The sequence below is a fragment of the Lissotriton helveticus genome, chromosome 3_1, assembly GCF_964261635.1.
Source record: "Lissotriton helveticus chromosome 3_1, aLisHel1.1, whole genome shotgun sequence".
In the NCBI taxonomy this organism is placed as follows: domain Eukaryota; kingdom Metazoa; phylum Chordata; class Amphibia; order Caudata; family Salamandridae; genus Lissotriton; species Lissotriton helveticus.
The window spans coordinates 1,570,857,343-1,570,880,235 of NC_136061.1; the positions used below are offsets into that span (position 1 = coordinate 1,570,857,343).

Genomic DNA, 22,893 nt, shown 5'->3' on the forward strand with positions numbered 1-22,893 from the left:
TCATTGTATGATACAACCATTAGTCATGAGCATTAAGAGATATAAACAATCACTTTGCCCACCCAAACATTTGCCTTGTCAGCCAAACGAAACGAAGGCCTTGCGCCGCCGGTGCGTCACTTTATTTGACGCAACGGCGGCGCAAACAATGCGCCCTATTTACAACGTGACGCATCTATGAGATGCGTCACGTTGTAAAGCCCTGCGCCATAAGGAGGCGTTCCTGCGCAGGGAGGGGGCGTTCCTGCGCAGGAACGCCTCCTAAAAGTGGCTGAGTGGAATCTATAAGATTTCACTCAGTCACTTTCAGGACAATGCTGCGTCAAAACCCTGCGTCTGCTTGAAGCAGGCGTAGGTCTTGACGCAGCATTGTGGAGATGGTGCACCCCCGAGCCTTGCTGAAGCTGCGTCGCGCTTGCGACGCAGCTCCAGCAATGCGCCACCTTTACGGCACAGATGCGTCACACATCTGTGCCGTTTTTGCCCCATGGTGCGCCGCATTGTAAATGCGGCGCACCATGCGTGGCGGAGCAGCGGCGCAGGATGACTGGCGCATCCCTGGGGATGCGCCAGTCATCATAAATCTGCCCCAGGAATATAATTCATATGATAGATGAAAATAAAACAAATTGAATGTGGAATCCTTCACAGCTCCTCATTTGCCTGAAGGACAGGCACCTCATTATTTGGAATGCCTGAACTGCATGTTTACTGGAGATTGTTTGAATATAGCAGAATTGCTATATATTTTATAGGGCGTGCAATAAGTCTTATATGGGGGTGCTCAGTATAAATCCTGAAGGGCTGGATCTGTGCTATATATTCAGAATGACTAGTGAATTTAATTTAGATTTATTGTATACAAATTTGTTATACCACTATCCTGACAAACTGAGATGGGCATGATTTTCCTATGCATTAGGAGTAAAGCAGCATCTGTTTGATAGTGAGCTCCAGCTATTGTTTGTATTACATTTCAAAGTATACCGTGACATTTTGGATTCAAATAAATTGGAGAACAGGCCCTCAGGGAAAGGTGCACAGCTGAGGCCTGCTCTGCATGAGAGCATGGCAGGCTCCTACAGTGACTGTCAGAAGAAGTAAACCTGGCAGATGACGAATAAACAACCCTTCTCATGGAGGCTCCCTGGCTGTTATTTCAATTTGCAGGAGCTTCTGTTGGACTGGCGGATCCCAGCCTGAGGCAGTGTGCTTAACCACTGTAAAGAAAACACAAGAACCGCAATGTCCTCATGAAATCCAGCACACAGTCAAGACAGAGTATCATGGCAAGGGTGAGACGGTGTTTATTAGTTTAAAGTTCCTGTTTACGTCAAGTGCATCCGAAGGACCAGGCCCGGCTATAGGGCAGTGCGGCCAGTGCAGTCGCACAGGGCGCTGGCCTCATAGGGGGGGGGGGGGGCACTGTGTTTAGCAATAACTTGTGATTGGAGAAATGAGGGGCACTTATGCCCGGTGATAGTGACGGAATTCAAGGAGGTGGTCATGGGAGGTGGGGGCGCCCCAAAAAATATTGCACTTGGCACCACCAGTGCTAAAACCGGCCCTGCGTAGAACACCGGCCAATAACATCTGCGAGGAAACCATTTCCTAATTTGCATGCAACGATTTGCACCATTCCCCTGCGTATAATCAGAAAAAAATATTTTAAAAGAGGAAAATGTACTTTACGTGCTTTGGGTTTTGCCACACATTGAGGTTTTGGCAACTGATGTACTAACAAAGAACTATGAATAAATAGATAAGTGGTAAGAGCAAATGGAGGCATAATTCTCATAAATTGACATCTGAAGAGCGCAGTGTGCACCCGTCGCTTCCTGAAATCTAATTTGATTGTTCAAGAAATATCGGGGCATATTATCAAGGACGGGCGATACATTATCGCTGCTTTTATCGGCAGGAAACTGCCGATAAAGCGGCGATAATGGGCTTGATAATATGCTCTATGAATTTTTATCGAAGCCCATGTTAGATGTGAAGACATCTAACATGGTCTTCGATAGGAATTCATAGAGCATATTATCAAGCACATTATCTCTGCCTTATCGGCAGTTTCCTGGGCTTCGATAGGAATTCATAGAGCATATTATCAAGCCCATTATCGCCGCTTTATCGGCAGTTTCCTGCCGATAAAAGTGGCGATAATGTATCGCCCGTCCTTGATAATATGCCCCATATTTCTTAGCATTTTATCAGTGTCGAAATCGTTCATGTCTAATAGTGTGCCATGATTTCATTTGGTAATTTATTTCAATCAGTAGAAATCCAATTCTAGCTTGCTGCTGGAGGTATCTATTCCAGTCATCAAATTACTCCTACCACAACTGGACCCAGAAGAAACCACCTGCTGCAGCCAGCTGGAATTTACCAGAGAGAGCAGTCTGGCGGAATTTAAACCTTTGAATCAGACTGGCAAGTGCTCGCAACTTTTCAAGAACAAAACACGGAGGGGCATATTATCAAGAATGGCGTTAAAATTATCGCCGGTTTAGCGGCAGAAAACTGCTGCTAAAGCGGCGATAATGGGCTTGATAATATGCCCTTGAGAATTCCAATTGAAGTCCATGTTCTGGTGTGAACATGGGCTTCTATTGGAATTCTCCAGGGCATATTATCAAGCCCATTATCGCCGTTTTAGCGGCAGTTTTCTGACGCTAAACCGGCGATAATTTTAATGCCGTTCTTGATAATATGCCCCGATATCTTTTTTGGAAAATGGGCCTCAATCTCTTGCTACTGTGCTACACCCTTCCCTCAATTGGATATGCAATTTTCAATACCATTAACTCTCTGATGTTGGCTACAGCCAAGCTATCAAAAGTTTTATCTTGTAGACACATTATGAAGCTGGCCATGGGTCAAGGTTTTCGCCTGTTTTAATAAGGTCTAAGGGTCATATTATCAGGAACAGGCGATAAAATTATCACGCTTTATCGGCAGGAAACTGCCACTAAAGCAGCGATAATTTTAATGCCGTTCTTGATAATATGCCCCGATATCTTTTCTGGAAAATGGGCCTCAATCTCTTGCTACTGTGCTACACCCTTCCCTCAATTGGATATGCAATTTTCAATACCATTAACTCTCTGATGTTGGCTACAGCCAAGCTATCAAAAGTTTTATCTTGTAGACACATTATGAAGCTGGCCATGGGTCAAGGTTTTCGCCTGTTTTAATAAGGTCTAAGGGTCATATTATCAGGAACAGGCGATAAAATTATCACCGCTTTATCGGCAGGAAACTGCCACTAAAGCGGCGATAATTTTAATGCCGTTCTTGATAATATGCCCCGATATCTTTCCTGGAAAATGGGCCTCAATCTCTTGCTACTGTGCTACACCCTTCCCTCAATTGGATATGCAATTTTCAATACCATTAACTCTCTGATGTTGGCTACAGCCAAGCCATCAAAAGTTTTATCTTGTAGACACATTATGAAGCTGGCCATGGGTCAAGGTTTTAGCCTGTTTTAATAAGGTCTAAGGGTCATATTATCAGGAACAGGCGATAAAATTATCGCCGCTTTATCGGCAGGAAACTGCCACTAAAGCGGCGATAATGGGCTTGATAATATGCCCTTGTGAATTTTCATAGCAGCCCAGGTTAACACCAGAACCTGGGCTGCTATGGGAATTCACAAGGACATAATATGAAGCCCATTATCGCCACTTTAGCGGCAGTTTCCTGCCGATAAAGCGGCGATAATTTTATCGTCTGTTCTTGATAATATGGCCCCAAATGACGTTACTTTCAGAGCCATTTAGACACAGACAGGCGACAAGTTAGTGGTGGCCTTGTCCATAGTCCCCATAGAAGAGGAATACTTGCCTGGCTGAAGGGATCTATGTGCCATCGGTGGACCTGAAGGGGCAGCAGTTGCACAGATGATTGCAGAGGAGGTTGCATGTTTGTTTGACCACCATAGCATTATTGCTTTCTTTTTCTGAAACAAGTTTTCAAACCGGAAGTTTGGTTCAGAAAAAAAAAAAAAATTCCCTGAAAGATTTTTTTTCCATGCACATCAGGGCAATTGCTTGTTCTCCCTGCTGGTTCCATCATAACTCGTGAGGTGGAGTGCAGCAGAGAAAATCAGCGATAGTCGCCCTGCCATTAACAAGATGGGACACACCGCTATTGTGACCTGGATGTCCTTTAGCAGATAAGGGTTTAGGACATTGGAAGCAGGTAAGTGTACTGGTGGCAAACCTGCAATTCCCACAGTCCTAAATGGGAACAGTAAAATTGGTATATGGTGCATATGTTGGTTTGGTTGGATGTACGGTTTCCCACGAGTCCTATATGCCCCCTTTCTTCTAGACACAAACATATGAAGATGTTCGTATTCCACAATTTCTCGTCATCTTGCATTTCCCACACAAACACAAAAACGGGTGAGAAACGTCCTTTGAAACTACTCTACTCTATATTATGTGCTGTTTAAAGTTGCCCAGTTCAAAAGTAGAATTTAATTGACAAAATACAACAGACAACCAATCACTCTTTAGGTGGTAACTATTTCACTTAATACTAGACAAAAACAAACATAACAACCCATTTTTTTTAAAGGCACTGAAGGATGGGCATCTGGTTAGTGCTTCAGAATATTTTCCTCTTGCATAACTGCATTCTCCTAGGTTGTGTCTGGAATTCCACTGTAAACATTTTTCATTTCTAAGTCCTTCCAGTTTGCAGTTTATTAAGGAGTGGAGGTTAACTGAATGGAATCCCACACATGTAATGTGGCAACTTTTCCCTTTCTATTTTTTTATGTGATGCACATGGTACCTGAAAACATACTACTGATGATTGCGAAAGATGACTGCATCTCCCTTTCATTGTTTGGATCGTACTCTAACATCTTCCCGTAGTAATGTCAAAACAAGGCTAATCCTTGGCCTTTCCCAGTTTACCATGTATAAACCATGGTTAACCAATACTTTTGCATGGACATGAAAGTAGCTGAAACATGGTTGGAGCTGCTACATACATCAGCACATATCTCTAACCCAGTCCCCCACAGCCCACTGCCTTTCTTCGCATTTTTCACTGCCTCCTCCACCTTCGACCCTCGCACCACAACACTCTCCCCGGTCCCCCACTTCCTCCTGTCCTCGTTTGCCTAGGCCACTCTCTCCCTTAACCATTGAGCCACCCTTCACTCCGTGCTCAGCACACCTCTCGCTGGAAACTAAACTTGATTCCCTCATTTCGGTCATTTCCCAGCTTGAAGCGTCCATTTCACTCCTATGTGCTAAGATATCCCCCTCCCTGAACAACCTCCCGAGGAGTTCCTTGCTGCCACGCCCCAATAGAGCTAACCACAATCTGTCCTCCACAGACATTACCAACCTATTGGCTACCTACAAGACCATCAATGTCAATTCCCCTACACTCGCCTCTCCTAACAACTCTACTCAATTTGCCATTCAGACCATCTCTTCTGTCAGAACTTACCAGCCTCCCCCTCAAGGGGCACCTTCGTTCAAGAATCTAATCCCTATCCCCCTCATCAGTCCAGACTCTCACACCACCAAAACAGTTGTGTCAGAGCTACACTGTATGCTCCATAACTGCAGATCTGCAACCAAACATAAACTTGAAATCTCCGACACCATCACTCACCACAATCTCGACATGCTCTTTCTCACTGAGACCTGGTTTAATGACTCCTCTCACACTTCATTTGATCTTTTGTTACCTACTGACTACTCTATTCTCAGAAACGACAGACCAGTCAAGATCGGAGAAGGTGTCGCGATCATCTTTAGAGACACCCTCCAAATCAAAGCCTTGCCCACCACCCTCTTTCGCACCTTTGAATGCCTCTCCCTAGAATTCCAAGTTCATCATGGGACACCCTTCAGGTTCCATACCATCTACCACCCGCCTGGTAATTGCTCTTCCTTCATTGAGGAATTCATCGACTTCATTAGTGACCAATATTCACAGAGCGACAAGCAGGTCTTCCTAGGCAATTTCAATCTCCACTGGGGCTCTGTGGAAGACTCGGCTGCCAACAAGCTTGCAACCTTTCTCTCAGCTAACGATCTTGCACAACACTGCTCAGAAATTACACATGCCAAGGGCTCAATTCTGGACCTTGTGATTTCCAAATCAGACCAGATTACCACTGCTTCACCCATCCGTGTTGACTGGTATGACCATTTCCTCATTCCCTTCTGTTTTCTCCTCTCTCACATTTTAACTCTTGCCCAACCCAAAAGAGCCTGTACGTGGTTCCGCAACACAAAAAACATTGATCTTGAGACTCTATTTGATTCTGCTATGCAGTCTCTTCCTAGTCTAGACCCCAATACGGATGTCAACGATCTCACTCCCCTTTGCCTCTCAATCCTTGAAGTTGAAATCGACAAGGTTGCTCCACTCCAAAGCAAAAGGAAAAGACCCACCGCATCAGCTCCTTGGTTCAACAAAGCTCTCTATGTCGAAAGGAAAAATCTTAGAATATTGGAGAAGCACTGGAGACAATCTCCATCCACCCCCAACCTCTCTCTTTTACGTTCAGCAAGATCCATATACCACAAGCACATCTTCCAGGAAAAAACATCACATTTCAGATCCCTCCTCGATTAAGCTAAAAACAGACCCAAAACACTTTTCGACCTCATCAAAAACCCTAATTGTGCTCCCCAAACCATCAAGCTTGGGGATGCTTCTAAAAAAGCAACTGAGTTCGCTATATTCTTCGATCAAAAGGTAAAATCTCTGGTGGAACAGGTCACCCACCCCACTCCCATCGAGGAGTAAAAATCCGTAGTCACTTGGCAGAACTTTGGTTTGAGGTTGATCTCCTCAAATGCATCTGCGAAACCAAACCCTCCAACCATTCCTCCGACCCCATTCCCAGTGGCATCGCCATGGATTTCTATACTAACACTCTCTCCTACTGCACCAGGCTAGTCAATCTCTTCCTCAGTCAAGGATCCCTCCCAATTGTCCTCAAAACAGGACAGGTTACCCCCTTCTAAAAAAAACCTCTGCAGATGCAAATGACCTCAATAACTTCCGCCCCATCACCAATCTCCCTTTTCTTTCAAAGATCACAGAAAAATGTGTTGCAAAACAACTCTCCCAACACATTATGGACAATAATCTCCTCGACATGTTCCAGTCGGGCTTTATTCAAAACTGCAGCACAGAAACAACCCTGCTGCAAGTGATCGATGATGCGCTGCATATTCTCGACTCGGGGGAATAGTGCCTTCTGATTCTTCTTGACCTCTCTGCAGCTTTTGACACTGTTAATCACAACACACTCCTTAACATTCTTCAACAGAGAATGGGCGTGGAAGGCACAGTACTCAAATGGTTTGCCTCTTTCCTCTCGGACAGATCCCAAATGATCAAGATTGCAAACAGTCTCTCGTCTCCACTGGTGGTTGGTCAAGGCGTACCTCAAGGTTCTATCCTTGCTCCAACTCTGTTCAATCTCTATCTGGAACCATTAGGGAACCTTTTAAGCAAATCTGGAATCCTCTACCATCTCTATGCGGATGACACCCAAATCTACCTCAAGGTGTCTTCCTCTCATGATCTCTCACTACTCAGCTCTACTCTCAATACTATTCACAACTGGATGTTAGTTCACCAACTCATTCTCAATCCCTCCAAAACAGAATTCCTCCTCTTATCTAGCTCCCTCTCTCCGCCTCCTGTGCAATCCTGGATGGATCAATCGAATCTACTCAACAGTAAACCCATCATTGTGGACTGCGCTAAATCCTTAGGTGTCATACTTGACAAAAGACTCAACCTAATCTCACACATCAACTCCATGGCCAAGTGCGCATGTTATCAACTGCGCCTTTTATGGGGGATTCGTCGGTTCTTCCCGGAGAAGGACCTAAAAACCTTGGTCCAATCGCTAGTTCTCTCTAGACTGGAATACTGTAATTCTCTTCTGACTGGCCTTCCCAAATCTCACCTCTCCCCCCTCAAATCCATCCTCCATTCAGCAGCTCGCTTCATTACAGGGTCCAAACGTAGTGACCACATCACTCCTATCCTGTCTTCTCTCCAATGGCTTCCCATCGAGGCTAGAGCTATCTACAAAACAGCGTGCATCACTCACAAAGCTTTGCACTCTTCCTCCCCTCCCTATCTGGCGAATAAACTCAAACTGTCTGGAGGCTCAAGACCTTCTCGGAATGCAGAAGAGTTCCTTCTTGAACCCCCTCCTTCAAAAGGGAAAAATTGTTGGCACAATCGTTCTCAGGTAATGCGGTGAGAATCTGGAACTCGCTTCCTCCTTCGCTCCGTGCCATCACCTCCATCCAGATCTTCAAAGCCGACCTCAAATCTCTTTTATTCCAAAGACACTTTCAGAACTAATTCCCTCCTTCTCAGACCCCACCAGGAAGTTCTTTAGTCATTGTAAATTTGTCACAAATATTTTTATTTTAGTTTGTACATCCTGTGCTTCTGCGTTTGATATTGTGTTCCTTTTGCCTGCGTTGTTTTGATTTTATGGCCTGCTATTGTTCGCCAGGAAGTTCTTTAGTCATTGTATAATTTGTCATATTTATTCTTATTTTTGCTTGTACAATCTGTTCATGCTGTGCTTGAGATTATGTGCCTTTTGCCTGCGTCGCTCCGATTCTATGGCCTGCTATTTTTGTTTGTTTTATTCCTGCAACAGTTCTCTCATGTAACGTAACTGGTTCTATTGTACAGTGCTCTGACACCTTCGGGTAAAGTCCACGCTTTATAAAAATGCATTAAATAAATAAAAATAAATAAATAAAAACAGGCAAATAATTATGAGGAACTTGATAAATGGTAAATGGGACTCCCCCCCAAAAAAGAAGAACAAGCATTGATAAAGGCAAAGGTCTGGTGCAGTCTCTTTCTAAAACTTTGTTGTAGAGGCAATCGCTGGGTCCTCCTTGATATGAAAAAGGTCACGCAGAGTGAAGTTATTGAATGTCAGAAGTGGCCTGACCCATTGTCCCATACTGTGTGCTAACATGAGTGGAAGAAAAATGTGAATGACAAAACAAGAGATGAATGGATTGAGCCCCTGTAAATAAGTATATATCTATATATAAATATATATATATATATTACCTACTGGCATCACCAGTAGGTAGTTATATTAGGACCGACTTTCCACAGTAAAGGCGTTTTTTTTGTTGCTAATACCTCTGGCACCATTTGATGAATCTTCACTAATGTTTGCCATTCACTTCAGCTGCTGCCTTGAAAGTTTCCGGGTGATTCGCCAAGTGGGGGCCAAGAAAAAGGGAGTGTCCCAAAACGTTTTCCCCATGCAATTTCCCATAGAGATTTTAGACACAATTACAGGGTGAACTACTAAATGGAATTACACCAAAGTTGGCAGAAAGCTAGATCTTGGTCCAGAAAAAGTGTTTTTTGTGATTTAGTGTAAATCCATTTAGTAGTTTTCGAGTTATTATAGAAAAAACAAATTTAAAATATCTAAGGAAGCAGATCCTCCACGGATCCAAAAGGTCTCATGCTGAGATCTAATTGGCTGCCAACACTTGAACCAGAAAGTGTTGACAGCCATTTTGGAACTGGGACTCAGCCGAGGCCCAAAAAAAAGGCTAATAAAAAAAGAGAAGGGGGCAGGGTAGGAGTACCCTGAACCCTAGGATTGGTGTTGGGGTCCCCCAGGGACCGAGCTAGGCCCAAAAAGCATTTTTTTTTAAATCCTACAATAATCATGGTGGATTTACGAATCTCAGGAAAATCTTTTTAAAAACAAGCGCTTGCTTATAGTTGAGCCATGGGGTGGCCAGGTCCCAAAGGCATATATAATAAAGAATTTTTAGGAGGGTGTGAACATGGTCCCCTACCCATGGCTGATATAGGCCCAGAGGACCACCACCTTCCCGGTGCCAGGCCAACGCTAAATGAATAGGAGGGGGGTGTGTGGCGCCCTCCATTGGCCATCTATTGCTGCACGGCTCCCCGGGCAAGGCCAATAAAATTCTAATTCAAATCAAGGGAGGGGGGCTGTGCGGACCCCCCTCCTGGGCCCTTTATGGCCCGTGGACCACCACCTCACCGGGCAGGCCCTGTAATAACAAAGGAGGGGGCTGAATGGCCCTCCTCCAGGAACCATTAATGGCCCTGTTTTCTCAGCAATTCCACATTGAAAAACGATCTTAAATCCTTTCTGGGGGTGAATGTTTCATTGACCTATTGGACTGCAATCTGTAGTTACTGTGATGAGTGGGTTTAATCTTGTCCTCTCCTGGTGAGAGAAGAGTACATGGTTCTTCCTGTAAACTGCTATGAGTATGCGAAGGAGAAAAATCAGTACACCTGGGGGCCTCGCCTGTTTGGCCCCACCCCGTCCACCTCAGTAGTATGCTAAGATCTTCTCACCTTTTGCCAGAATGACGAAAACTTACCAAAAGGCCCCCCCTGCGTGTTTCCCACTGATTTTGGTGACGTATTCTTGAAGTCAGAGAATATGAAAATATCTCCACTAAACAAAGAAGCACTAACTTTATATAGGTACGAGGAAGTACCCTTGTTTGGTGGATAGTCACCTGTTTGTAGTCGCATCATCTTCTCTATAGGAGAATTCATGTTAGCACACATTTCTGGAAGAAGACCCATGAGGAACAATCACATTGCTGAAATTAAATGAACAGAAGGTCACTGGTGACATTTTCTTCTGGTCCATTATGCTGTTGTAGTGTAGAATATGCACTAGACATTTACCCAATGAGTGAAATGTACTAATTAACCAATAGAAAGTACTCCAATTGGGTGGACATTTTGTTCAAAACTGTGGACTCTTGTTGGATAAAGGGGCAGGTGAGGTTCTGCTCTGGCTGAGTCAGTAAACAGCAGCTGACACACCCAAACAGACACTCAGATACCCACTCACACACCCATTCTGCCACTCTCACATCCATCCACAGACCCACATAGCCACTCACACACCCACTCACACACCAATATAGTCACTCACACAGCTACTCACATACCCACAAAACTACTCACATACCCACTCACAGACCCACATAACCACTCACACACCCATATAGCCACTCACACACCTACTTATACACTCATATAGCCACTCACACACCCACTCACAGACCCATACAGTCACTCACTAACCCACTCACACACCCACACAGCTATTCACACACCCACTCACAGACCCAAGCAGCCACTCACACACCCACTCACACCGTCAACACTACTCATATACCCACCCACCCACTCACAGACCCATACACTCACCCACCCAGCCACCAACCCATACAGCTACTCACACACCCACTCACAGACCCATACAGTCACTCACACATCCACTCATAGACCCAGACAGCCACTTCTACCCCCACTCACACTTTCACATAACTACACACACCCACTCACAGACCCATACAGCCACTCAGAGACCCACAACACCACTCACATACCCACTTACAGACCTATACAGCCACTCACAAACCCACTCACACATCCACACAACTGCTCACATACTCACTCACTGACCCATACTGCCACTCACATACCCACTCACTGACAAATCTACTCACACACCCTCAAAACTACTAACACACCCACTCATACACCCATAAAGGCACACACACCCATTCGCAGACCGATACAGCCACTTGCATACCCTGTCACTGACCCATACAGCTACTCACACACCCACCCAAAGACCCATACAGCCACTCACACATTCTCTCACAGACCCATACAGCCACTCACACGCCTACTCACTGACCCATGAAGCCATTCACACACCCACAAAAACATTCACACACCCACTCATAGATCCCATGCAACCACTCACACACCCACTCTCAAAGGTTACAGGTTACAGTTATGAAAAAACATTTTTAAAAACCTTCAAATTCCCTTTAAAGCCAAAAGTTACAGGGACGTTATAGTTAGAAAATAACATTAAATAGCTGTAGAAATTCACTGAAAAAACAAAAGGTACAGGGACATTATAGTTAGGCTTAGATTTCACATGTACAAAACATTAGAAATTTTTGAGTTATAGTTACCTGAGCTAACTGTAACTTACACCCCCGCAATACACTGATTATGACCTCACATATTACATCACTCATGACATGGTCAGTGACATTACTAATCACATCACTGATGAAATCTCAAATTAAAACACTGATGACATCTCAAATTAAATCACTGATGACATCACTTTCAGATCCCCATCACCATCATGAAATCAAAACATTTAGAGGCATCATTGCCCTTTACTTGCTTTATAATAACTCGTTCATACAAGGAGAATTTCCCAGTGATAAAGATTAGAACAGATTACACCCCCTCTTCAAGAAATTCCTTAGTCCCAAAACTCCCATCCAAATAATCCACATATCAACAACAATATCCAATTCAGTAAAGACAAGTGAAAGACATTTGGTATTATAACCATTGAGCAACTACTTGACATTGGACTTTAATGAGCGCACCAATACAGATTCCACCAGGAAAGCCGTATGGCATGAACCAAGCGGTGGGCTGATGGCAACACATTATGTATGACGGACCACATTAAAAAAGGCTTTCTTCTCCAACTTGACCAATGACAGTATTCAGCAGAGTTGACCATGTACCCTAATAAGCATCAGTGGGGCACATATGGGCATCAGTGTTGATGTTATTTTGAGCTTTGCATCCTTCTTGCAATTAATAATTCATATAATGAAAGTTGCTCATTGTATTAGGCCACAGAACATCGTAGCAACATCTGCTGTAAAAGAACAACCGCAGAAACGTCAGCCCATTTTCTAGGAGTGAACGACACAGCTGCAAACATTAGAGGCCACTGACAGATGGAGGATAAATCATAGTTTAACAGAGAACAACATTGGTTGTTCTGTCTTAAAATGCAGACCAATGGTCTGAATGATGATACACCCTGGATTGAATGCTCCAGATAACAAAAAGCCCTCGAGATAGAGCAACTGTATTACCAGAACACAGCCAGCCAGCAGTTGAGCTTCACACGTCTTTGAAGTAGTCTCCAAACATTATGATTGCCCAGATAGACTAGAGGATGTCTCCTAGAGAGGATTGTTTGTTAAAGCACCCTTAGATCTGGTACCTCATGACTCACTAGAACTCTTCTGTTTATTATAATATACAACACTCGTAATTTTATTAAGACACCACTATCTTCCTACATGGGTACAACTTCTATATCATCTGGTGAACAATATCCTGTCACACCGGTTTCACCACTGGCCACTAAGGACCAAAGGTGGACCAAGTTTTGGGAGCCATGTGCACAGGTTTCTTTAGGGAGTCTATTTTCTACTCATACTGTTGTTGGTGTCTATGATTAAGTACCACAGGCACATATACAGAGATAGTACTCATTTCCCTCTTTCAATATGGCCACAAAACTAGGGCCTCCACTTTTACTTCCATACCAACGCCCGGTGCCTTGCGAGACACTGGCTGATGAATCATTTACAATTACGAAAGCACTATGCTTGACGTGATCCAAACAAGTCTTCACCATCGCATTAAAAGCACCTACTCAGGGTTGGGAAGGCCCGCACAGTGTCTGGACAGTTCACTTGAATACATGCCAAGATGTCTGAAATCCTGCAAGTTCCCTTGATGCTGCATTCAGACTCACGTGATGGCCGCTACGTGTTGGTGATCATGTCTAGGTATGACGTGATTGGTTCCAGCTGAGTCCCTTGCAATGTACTTAACCATGTTCTGTCCGGACCACAATCTCCTCCGGGCAAGCAAAAGGCAGGGTAGGTCACCGGTTTACACTCAACGATGATCCATGTAAATACCGCGGTCTCTGAATGGCAAGTTATAAATTCCACAACGCCGCCTCACCTTTTGATTCTTTCCTAATACTTACCTCTTCAGAATGTTTTGCCGTAGCACTTTCATGGTCATCTGCACAAGGAGCACAATATTTCTGATTGGAGGGCAATACCATATCCCTACCCTTATCTTGGTTCACCTCCTTAGGTTATTGTGTGTGTGTATGTCGGGTATTCATTATCACTTTTAAGCAAAATCTCCCAACTTATTTCTTAGGATGTGTGACACATTGCACCACAGGAGCTTTGTATTGCACTCCTAGCATGATTTGATTTATATATTATAATAATGCTATCATGTACCCCCTGTGGATCTCCCTTGGGAATGTCCAATATCATAACACCAACAAATCATGTTTTTTTCTTTCAAGTTGGATTCAGAGACCTCATTAGGTCTACTGAAAGTAGGTACCTGTGTGGCTTACTTCTATTCGTTTTTTAGTGAATATTTGTTACCAAAAAAACCTGCCCACTTAACCCTCAAAGTGGGCATACTAATTCTTACTTTTTGGTCTTAATGAATTGCCATAGACCCCTCCTGGACCCTGAGGCGTGAAACATGATGACCTATATATGTTGATAGAGTGCCTCTCTTCATACCTAGAAGTAAACAATCTACACATACCTTTTATCCTTACCTAGGGGACTCAGGATTAAAAGTATATTTGTGGTACCCCTGCGGTGGTTTCAATTCACCACTTCACTTATCTCCCACACACCTGCACTCATCATCACATCTTTTTAATTAAAGCTAAAGAGCCCTCTTGTTTAGCCCACGAGGTATTGCAGTGCCAACCTCACGGGCAGCCAAGACTGATGATGACGCATGACACCCTCACTGGTGTGTGAGGGCACTACTTCCTAAAAAGGAAGACCCCATCCGTCTTCTACAAATGTAACCTGAGACACCCTAACACAGGAACAGATACCCCGCGAATATTCTCACATTTTTCAATTTGTTATCTACGTCAACAAGTAAATGTAGTACAATTTCAAAAACACCTGCTGCAGAATGAGATCAAGAGCACACTAAAATGACCACATTGCACCTATGATGAAATCCCCCACCTACTCTCCATATAGGCAAAGGTCAATTTTACCTACCCTGCAAGGCGGCATACCAGGACACTCATCTACTTGACTCGAACCGTATCATCTTGGGCAGCACCCATTTCCTTAGCAACAAAGACCAACCAAGTCTGGAAGAATCAAAATGGAAGAAAAATAACGGAAGCAATCCTTATCCAGAAATAACCCAAATTCAAATATTTCCTCCCATGCAACTTGAGATTAGTTCCATGCTGTGCTTGCTACAAGAAAGAGAGTAAAGATTCCTCTTGATACTAAATTACTAATGAAGTTTGACTTTGGGGCTGTTGATTGAGTAACTGAGATGTGTGGTCTTTGCATTTGTTTTATCTATTTAAACTGTGTCCAAAATCAACAAAGATAAGTGTTTTGCCTCAAAACATTAGCATAATGAGGCTAATATGAGAATTAAAATAGCTTTTTGACTTTGCTAATAGACTGATAACTCCTACAGCTTAAGGGTTTTAAGGGTTTAGGCTAGGACAGAAAGTGGGGTTCTGATTTGCTTTAGTTCTTCCATAGCTTTAAAAGGCCATATGACTTGTGCCTTATGACAGGAAAGATGTCTGTGATTTACAATGGCCCTAGTACTGGTTAGGAAAGTCTTAAGATTGCATTTCTATGTTTAGATCAGACTGAGGGAGTCCATTGTTAGAGATCCCCATCTTCCGTGTCACGATTTTGGTCCCACTAGGTTTTCTGTTTTGTTTTACTGAAACACATTCCCAAAGCATGCATTTGCGTCAGTGAAATAAACAATCAGTTGACCTGATGAGTAGGGAGTTTGGTTACTGTGTATCAGGGTCATTGCTAGTTTTTCTTTTCTCTGTCCCCTGGGAGTACAATGGCTTTTCTAGTTGAGAAAATCAATGAAGCTGCCTGTCTTAATAAGGCCTGGCGGCCCAGCGGCACACAGGTCACTAGGTCAGGGTTTCCACTGTCAAAGCCAGCTTAAGACCCCCTTACAGAAACACTGCAATTCCTCACTCCAGACCATAATAAGACAGGCAACAACAATGATGGCAGATGATGTAGCCATTTTTTTCTTTATATATGCCCTGCATCCACCAACCTCTATATCTGAATATAGGCCCCTCTTTTGGTGCACATGACTATATTTAGCCAAGGAAAACCCCTACTGCACAAAGCAAATCCTTCCCGGTATAGAAGTGTTGTAAGATTGTTTTAAGTCAGTGAACAACTTTAATAAATTATACTGCAAGTTTGAAGTTCACACTTATATTTAAGTTTGCTGCACTACTCAAATATATTTATTGTTTCATAGCCACAACATAAAACAAGAATACAATACAAAATACTAGTTAAAATACAAAAACATGTATTTTAAAAAATGAAGAAAAAATACATTCATGTTAAGTTAGCATGCAATATTTAACACCTCAAAGAGGATAGCTATTACATTAGCATTCTTAGATGCTTGGATTCCAGATTCTGAAAATACGGGTCAAAAAAAGTTCTACAAATTTGCAGACATAATGGGAAATCCAAAAAAGGTGGGACATCATGATTTGCAACCCCATGAACATGTACAATTAAATTTAATCTGCTTGCTGCATCCATAAAACCTTCAATATGCTGGCAGGATTAACCCAATTTGCCTGTTCAAACACTGGTTGCCTAAGGCTTTATCAAGGAATTTGGGTAAATGCAGCATCAGCGCCATACCTAAATAAGTCTGTGGTAAGCCAAAACATTTCGTAGTTTGCAAATATTGGCAACTCTAGTAGCAGGCTTCTTGTCATTGCAGATCATTTTTCCCAAATTGTTTAAAAGTGATTTAAGAATGAGACTAAGAGATTATCACACCTGATATTTATTTTTGTTGTTGTGTATTTTTATTGAGAAGTACATGTCTGTATATAAACAATACATAAAAAAGAGAGTAAACAATAGATCACATTTTGGCCACACAATAAATTACTATGAAATGTTAACTCCTCAGATTTCTAAACACAAAAAGACATAATATAGATATCAAAGATTCAATATCTGAGATACTCATAAAACCTGGAAATGAAGAAATAGGAAAGGGATAAATCAGATATTTGTGCAGAAAGAATGCAATTAAATATACGCTCAAAGTTAGAAATAGCTTATTGCACTGGGCATGAGAACTTAGAAACTGGAATTTCTAGGATACGATATACAAAGTAAGTAAAATGTTCTCAGGCCGATCGATGACTGTCAACACAAAAATCCTGCTTTCAACCTTACAGGTTGGATCATTGATGGTTTTAGGACCTCAAACTCAGAATCAATTTGAGAGTGTTTACTGCAACCATGTAAAAGGAACTTTTGGTATCCATTAAACACCATGGGCTTCAGCTGTTCTCAAATGGAATTCACATATTCACGGCCTTAATCTGAGTCTCACTCTAACGGGGTTCCCAAGACAAGCTATCCAAAAACAGTATACAGAGATCATGAAATTGGTTCACTGGATCCAGCCTCTTGTTTTCAAACCACCTCATGAACACACCTTCTTCCTACCATTACCTTAATTTTGTTAGTGCTTTCAAGTAGCTTGTTACATGGCAACATTTTTCAGAAACGAAATATGACACATAAACCCCCACATGCTTCTCCATCCCACTCCACCACAATTTCCCAAAATAATCAGGCCTTCAGCATTCATTGTCTCCTGCAAAATGTTATGGTAACCAAAGATTATGTGTCCTGAAAAATATTGACAGGTACACATATGCTGCTTTTCAAAATATTTCTGGTGGATCTCCTGACAGCCCTAGGCAAAGTGAATGCACACGCCCCAAATCTTGGAGGCAAACCAATTTGTTGCCTCCTTTGTGCAGATGATGCCCCTCTAATATTCAAGACCAGAGTGGGGTTGCAATAGCTTCTGGACAAAATTGCACAATTATAAGAAACACAATGGGCTTACCATCAACCCGAGAAACATGGATAATGATAATTGGTGGTAAGAAAAAGAAAAGCAGGTCAGTAGTATTTGAAAGGTCTTCAAATTGCTGTGGCCTATAAATACCTGGGTGTGATCATGGATAATTGTGGAACCTTCCTCCCTCACAAGGAGGCCTTAAAGTCAAAAGCAACGACCCTACTACATGCATTCTTGAAGCTTTCGAAACACCTTGTTGGTGGTCCCCCTGATCCCTCAATGAAAGGGATCTGCGCCAAACTGCTGCCCATTCTCGCCTATGGATCAGAGGCTATGCTTGGAAGCAGTTCCTGTCTGCTGGATAAGCTCCTAGAGGGCACCTATAGAAGGGTTCTTCACCTCTCCTGCTCAAATTAAGCTTGTTTTTGGCCTTTTTAATCAAACCCTGGAGAGACAAGGTGCATTTTTGAAAATATGCTTTATGCAAGCGCTGACTCTCTGGAAAACCAATTATGGCTACAAATATCTAAATCTGATAGTTGATCTGCAGCCGGGTCAATTTGGATCATTCATTACAGAACCTAAAAGCAGATGTGCTGTCGGACACCTGCATTACTTTTGCAAGTTTTATAAGGATCATTTTCAAAGTGGTACATCAGACATCATGGCTGGCACATAAACAAATATTGGCTCCACGCAGGCATGCCTAGGTGGCCTTAACCAACTATGTTAAACTCACACCGCAACCAATTTTAAATGCTTACATGTCAAAACACATTAAACAAAAGCTCATACAGTATAGGTTAGGAGGGCTGCCAACCTGCGAGGATTTCGAAAAATGTTAATGCAATATGCAGGCTCAGCCAGTCTTACAGCGAAACAATTGTGCACACAGTCTGCTTTTGCCAGGTTTTGTTGAAAGAAAGGCGGGAGCTTTTAAAAACTCAGGGGCATATTTACCGCTACCAGAACATCACTTTTTCCAATGTTTTGGTGGCGTTAACTCCTTCACCTTATTTACATAATGCCCCTATTCATACAGCACTTAGCGTGAAAAGAGCGTGTAGTGTATGTTGGAGTGGGCATTCTGCAGCAACACCAATTGCAGTAATGACACTGCACCATAATAACAAGGTATGGGTCAGCGCAAAAAATACTGTCAGTGAATACCTAGGGGCATATTACCAACAAGTAGCGATATTTATCGCTAAATAGGCATAGGGCGATTTTTTTATCGCTGCCTATCGCTGGATATGTTAGCGGAGAAAACATGCTATTGGCAAAGTTTCAGCGATAGCGGCGAAATGCGTGAATATCGCTGAGAATACAGCGATATTCACGCATTAGCGACGAAATGCTCTTAGCCATGTTATCCACCTCCCGTTGGATAACATGGCTAAGAACTGGTCTGGGCAGGTGTTAGTATTTGGGGATATTCGCGCTTAGCGCAAATATTTCCATTGCTACGTCTGCCTTGCTAATAGGCGATAGCGATGTTAGCGACTGCTTTCAGTCGCTAACTGGTTGGGTACGCCCACTTTGCATGTCATTAGCGATAGACATCGCTGACATGCAAAGCGGGCCCCAAACCGCTCGCTATCGCCTAAAAGCTGTCGCTAACATTAGTTAGCGACAGCTTGCTAATAGGGCGATAGAATTATCGCAGCTTAGCTGACAAAAACAGCCACTAAAGCGGCGATAATTGCCTATCGCCCTGCTTGATAATATGCCCCCTGGTCTTAAGCAGGCGATACTAGGAGAAGTGTTTTATTTCTCCCCGTATTTTGTTCTTTCCAAATGCACTGCATTCTGCAACACACATAGGTAGAGCAACTCGCCTGTAAAGATTGTTTATGTGCAGGAAGGTGTCCCTTCATGCATATAAAAAATTGCCCCTGCAGCACAGGCACCCCTAGCAAATTGGTACTAGGGTGCCTGTGCTGGTGCTGGAAAGCTTCTTAGCACCAGCGCTAGTGGAAGCTCAGCTTGGTGCCACACTCTTGTAAATATGGCGCATCCTGGCCTTTTTGAAACAGTTGGAGCATGGCGTTACCAAATTTGGCTTAACACCACGCTCTGCCAGTTTCTTGTAAGCCCCTAAATTCCAACCGCTGGGCATACTCTCTTGTGGACCCGCTGTAATCACTTGTTTCAAAGCACAACATCCAATTTTGGCAGGGAGATTTGAGAAATGTAGCAGGCATTCGAGAAGTTGTTGAGTACTGCAATCCCCTGTGACTAATATACTAACCAGGCACTTTAGACCAATGATCTGTGGTCCCTCTTACATACTCGCCCCGAAACCGTGGAGAACTGTAGAGACTATTATTTACAAACCTTATCCACAATGATGAACTTCACAGGATCATTTTCGTCATGATCTATAAAATGTGTAATTCAATTGTATAAGCTGCTGACAAAATGCCGAAAGTGTGAGTTTCTGCTTGTTTGATGTGTAACAGAATGACAGAGGGCAGTCTTAAACGCAGCAATTAGATTTACACTTTAAGTATCTAAGGTCCTGTAATGTCCTAAATATTCAGGAGAGGTGCATTTTTCAACAGCGCAATGCGGCTATGAACCGGGATATAGCAATCTTGATAGCACTTTATACACTGTATGCACTTACAGGGAATCAATACTTTTTTATGAGGTTTGTGTCATGATATACCTGTTTCAAAACGGATGGAGACCAGGGCCTAGATGTATCAAGCCTTTTGCGATTCATTTCGGCCTTAACGAATCGCAAACGGACATGTTGCATCTTTTGGAATGTATGTGAAATTAGCAAAATAAGGAATCGCAAAAAATTGCGATTCCTTATTTTGGATGTATGACATTACAACGCATGCTTTTACATCGCATGCTTTGACAACGCGGTTTTTACAATGCATACCATTACAACGCATAGTGCTTTTAGGCGCTGGATAGTGAATTGTTTAATTTACTATTCCAACTCCAGTCCCCGTGGATAGTAGGGAAGGTGTTGGATAGTACATTAAACCTATTCCCTATCCTAGAGCGCCCCCCAGCGCAATGCGTTGTAATGGTTTGCGTTGTAAAAGTTGCGTCGTAAAGGCACTGCGTGGTAAAAGTTGCGTTGTAAAGGTTGTTTACCCCTTATTTTGCTTAAGCATTTAAGGAATCGCAATTTTGCGATTCCTTAAATGCTATGTATGAAGCTTTTTTAAATTGCGAATTCAGGTTAAGGAATCGCAAATTAACACCAACTTGAGGTTCGTGTTGATTTGCGAAATCCTTTCGCAAATAAGGAATAATAAGGAATCGCAAAAAAATTGCGATTTTCAACATACATCACATTTTGCGAATTCTTAATAGCGATTCGGTAAAAATCGCCATTAAGAAATCGCAAAACGTAATGTTGATACATCCAGGCCCAGTTTTTTTTACACCCTTTACAAGTCTAAGAGAGTACGCAATTTGCAAAAGTGTTGATAGCACTTTACATACTGTAGGCACTTTCAGGTTATTATCATGTTCTTTTAGAAGCCTGTGTCTTAATATGCATGTTATAAATTGATTGAGATCCGTTTAAATGAGTTTCATAAGCTGCAAGTTTTCCCGCACATTTTAAACACGTATTCAATGATTTATGTGGAAGGGGCTCAGTACTATGAGTTGAGGATTTCATTTTTTGTGTATTTTGTGTGTACTGCATGAATCTTTTGGAAATGGCTTAACACTGTGACATACTGCTCTCACGTTTTAACTGATAGATATGCTAGCAATGAACCCACAGTAATCTTTTAATGTATAAACTTCATGTATTTTTAAACTAGTTTTATTAATCATACAAATAAATTAATTGAAATTGAATTGACATATTCAAATTATTCCATAGTGCCTCTGAGAATTAAAGGTTGCATTGTACACTAGGGCAAATGTGGAGTGAGGATCACTGCACCAAGAATACATCAGAACATGGTTTGTACCTACAGTAAATGCTGAATTCAAAGCCCGGAAGTGATGCTAAACAGGTTCTGGCATGGCACACATAATGCCATTAGAAGCTAAAATCATGAATAACTTATGTTCCTTTTAAAGTAAACTACTATTCTGAACTCTGAAGTATGAACTGTCCTGCTCTGTGCTTAGGTTAATTGCCTACTTTGCAGATTCAAGGACAACTTTCAATCACGCTTCTGGTTTCTAGAAGGGTCATGACCAATGGGAAACTGAACCTGCTGAATAATAAGAACTGAGACTGTACCTCAGTGATAAGGCCTGATAAAGACAAGATGCATCTGGGGATGTTTGTGTCCCATGCAGGGGGCCTAGAGTATGGGCTTATCTGGTTATTTGAAAATGGATGTCAACCAACTCTATAATGGCAAGGACTTGTGATATGCTAATTAACTGGAATTGAAGACAACCAAAGTAATCCCAATTTATTCAGATTGGTTCACGCATGTTCGTTCATCACCTATTTTCCTTTTTAAGTCAATCCATGTTGGCTTGAGCCCACCTTTTAGCATAGTTTAGAATTTAGGGACAGATGTATGAAAGCTTTTTGCATTTCTTAGCGAGGCGAATCGCAGTTTCGGCTAATTAAGGAATGCAAAACAGCCTTTTCATATGTACAAAGGCCAAAAACAGGTCGCAATTTGCGATTTCTACCCGGTAGAAATCACAAATTGTGACCGTGATTTAGGAAACGCAAATAGGGATTACATATGTGCGATTCCTAAAGCGCATGTACAAAACATTTCCTAAATGTGAATTGAGCATTCAGGAAATGCTATTACCATCGACTCAAAGCCAATGGTAACCGTGTGCAAAATGCATTTTTTAATGTGACATGAAGTGCACATATGGCCTTAGGGCATATGTGCACGTACATGTGCACTAGAATTTTGCAGGGGGGTGAGGGGAGGGGTTTAGGCTCAGAGGCACCCTTGGATTTGGATTTCCTGAACTGCGATTTCCAATTAGGAAATCGCAATTTAGGAAATGCAATCCATTTCCTCTTTGGCCCATAGGTGGGAATGCAATAGTATTTCTTATTTCCGATTTCCTAATAGATTTTCCTACTCTGTGGAAATCACT

The 22,893-nt window shown here is 42.5% G+C and overlaps 1 protein-coding gene across 1 annotated transcript in view; it reads left to right on the forward strand.

Annotated features, from left to right (window-relative positions):
* Positions 1-22,893, forward strand: part of VSIG10L2 (V-set and immunoglobulin domain containing 10 like 2) — a 221,496-nt gene that overhangs the window by 90,515 nt on the left and 108,088 nt on the right. The window lies entirely within an intron of this gene.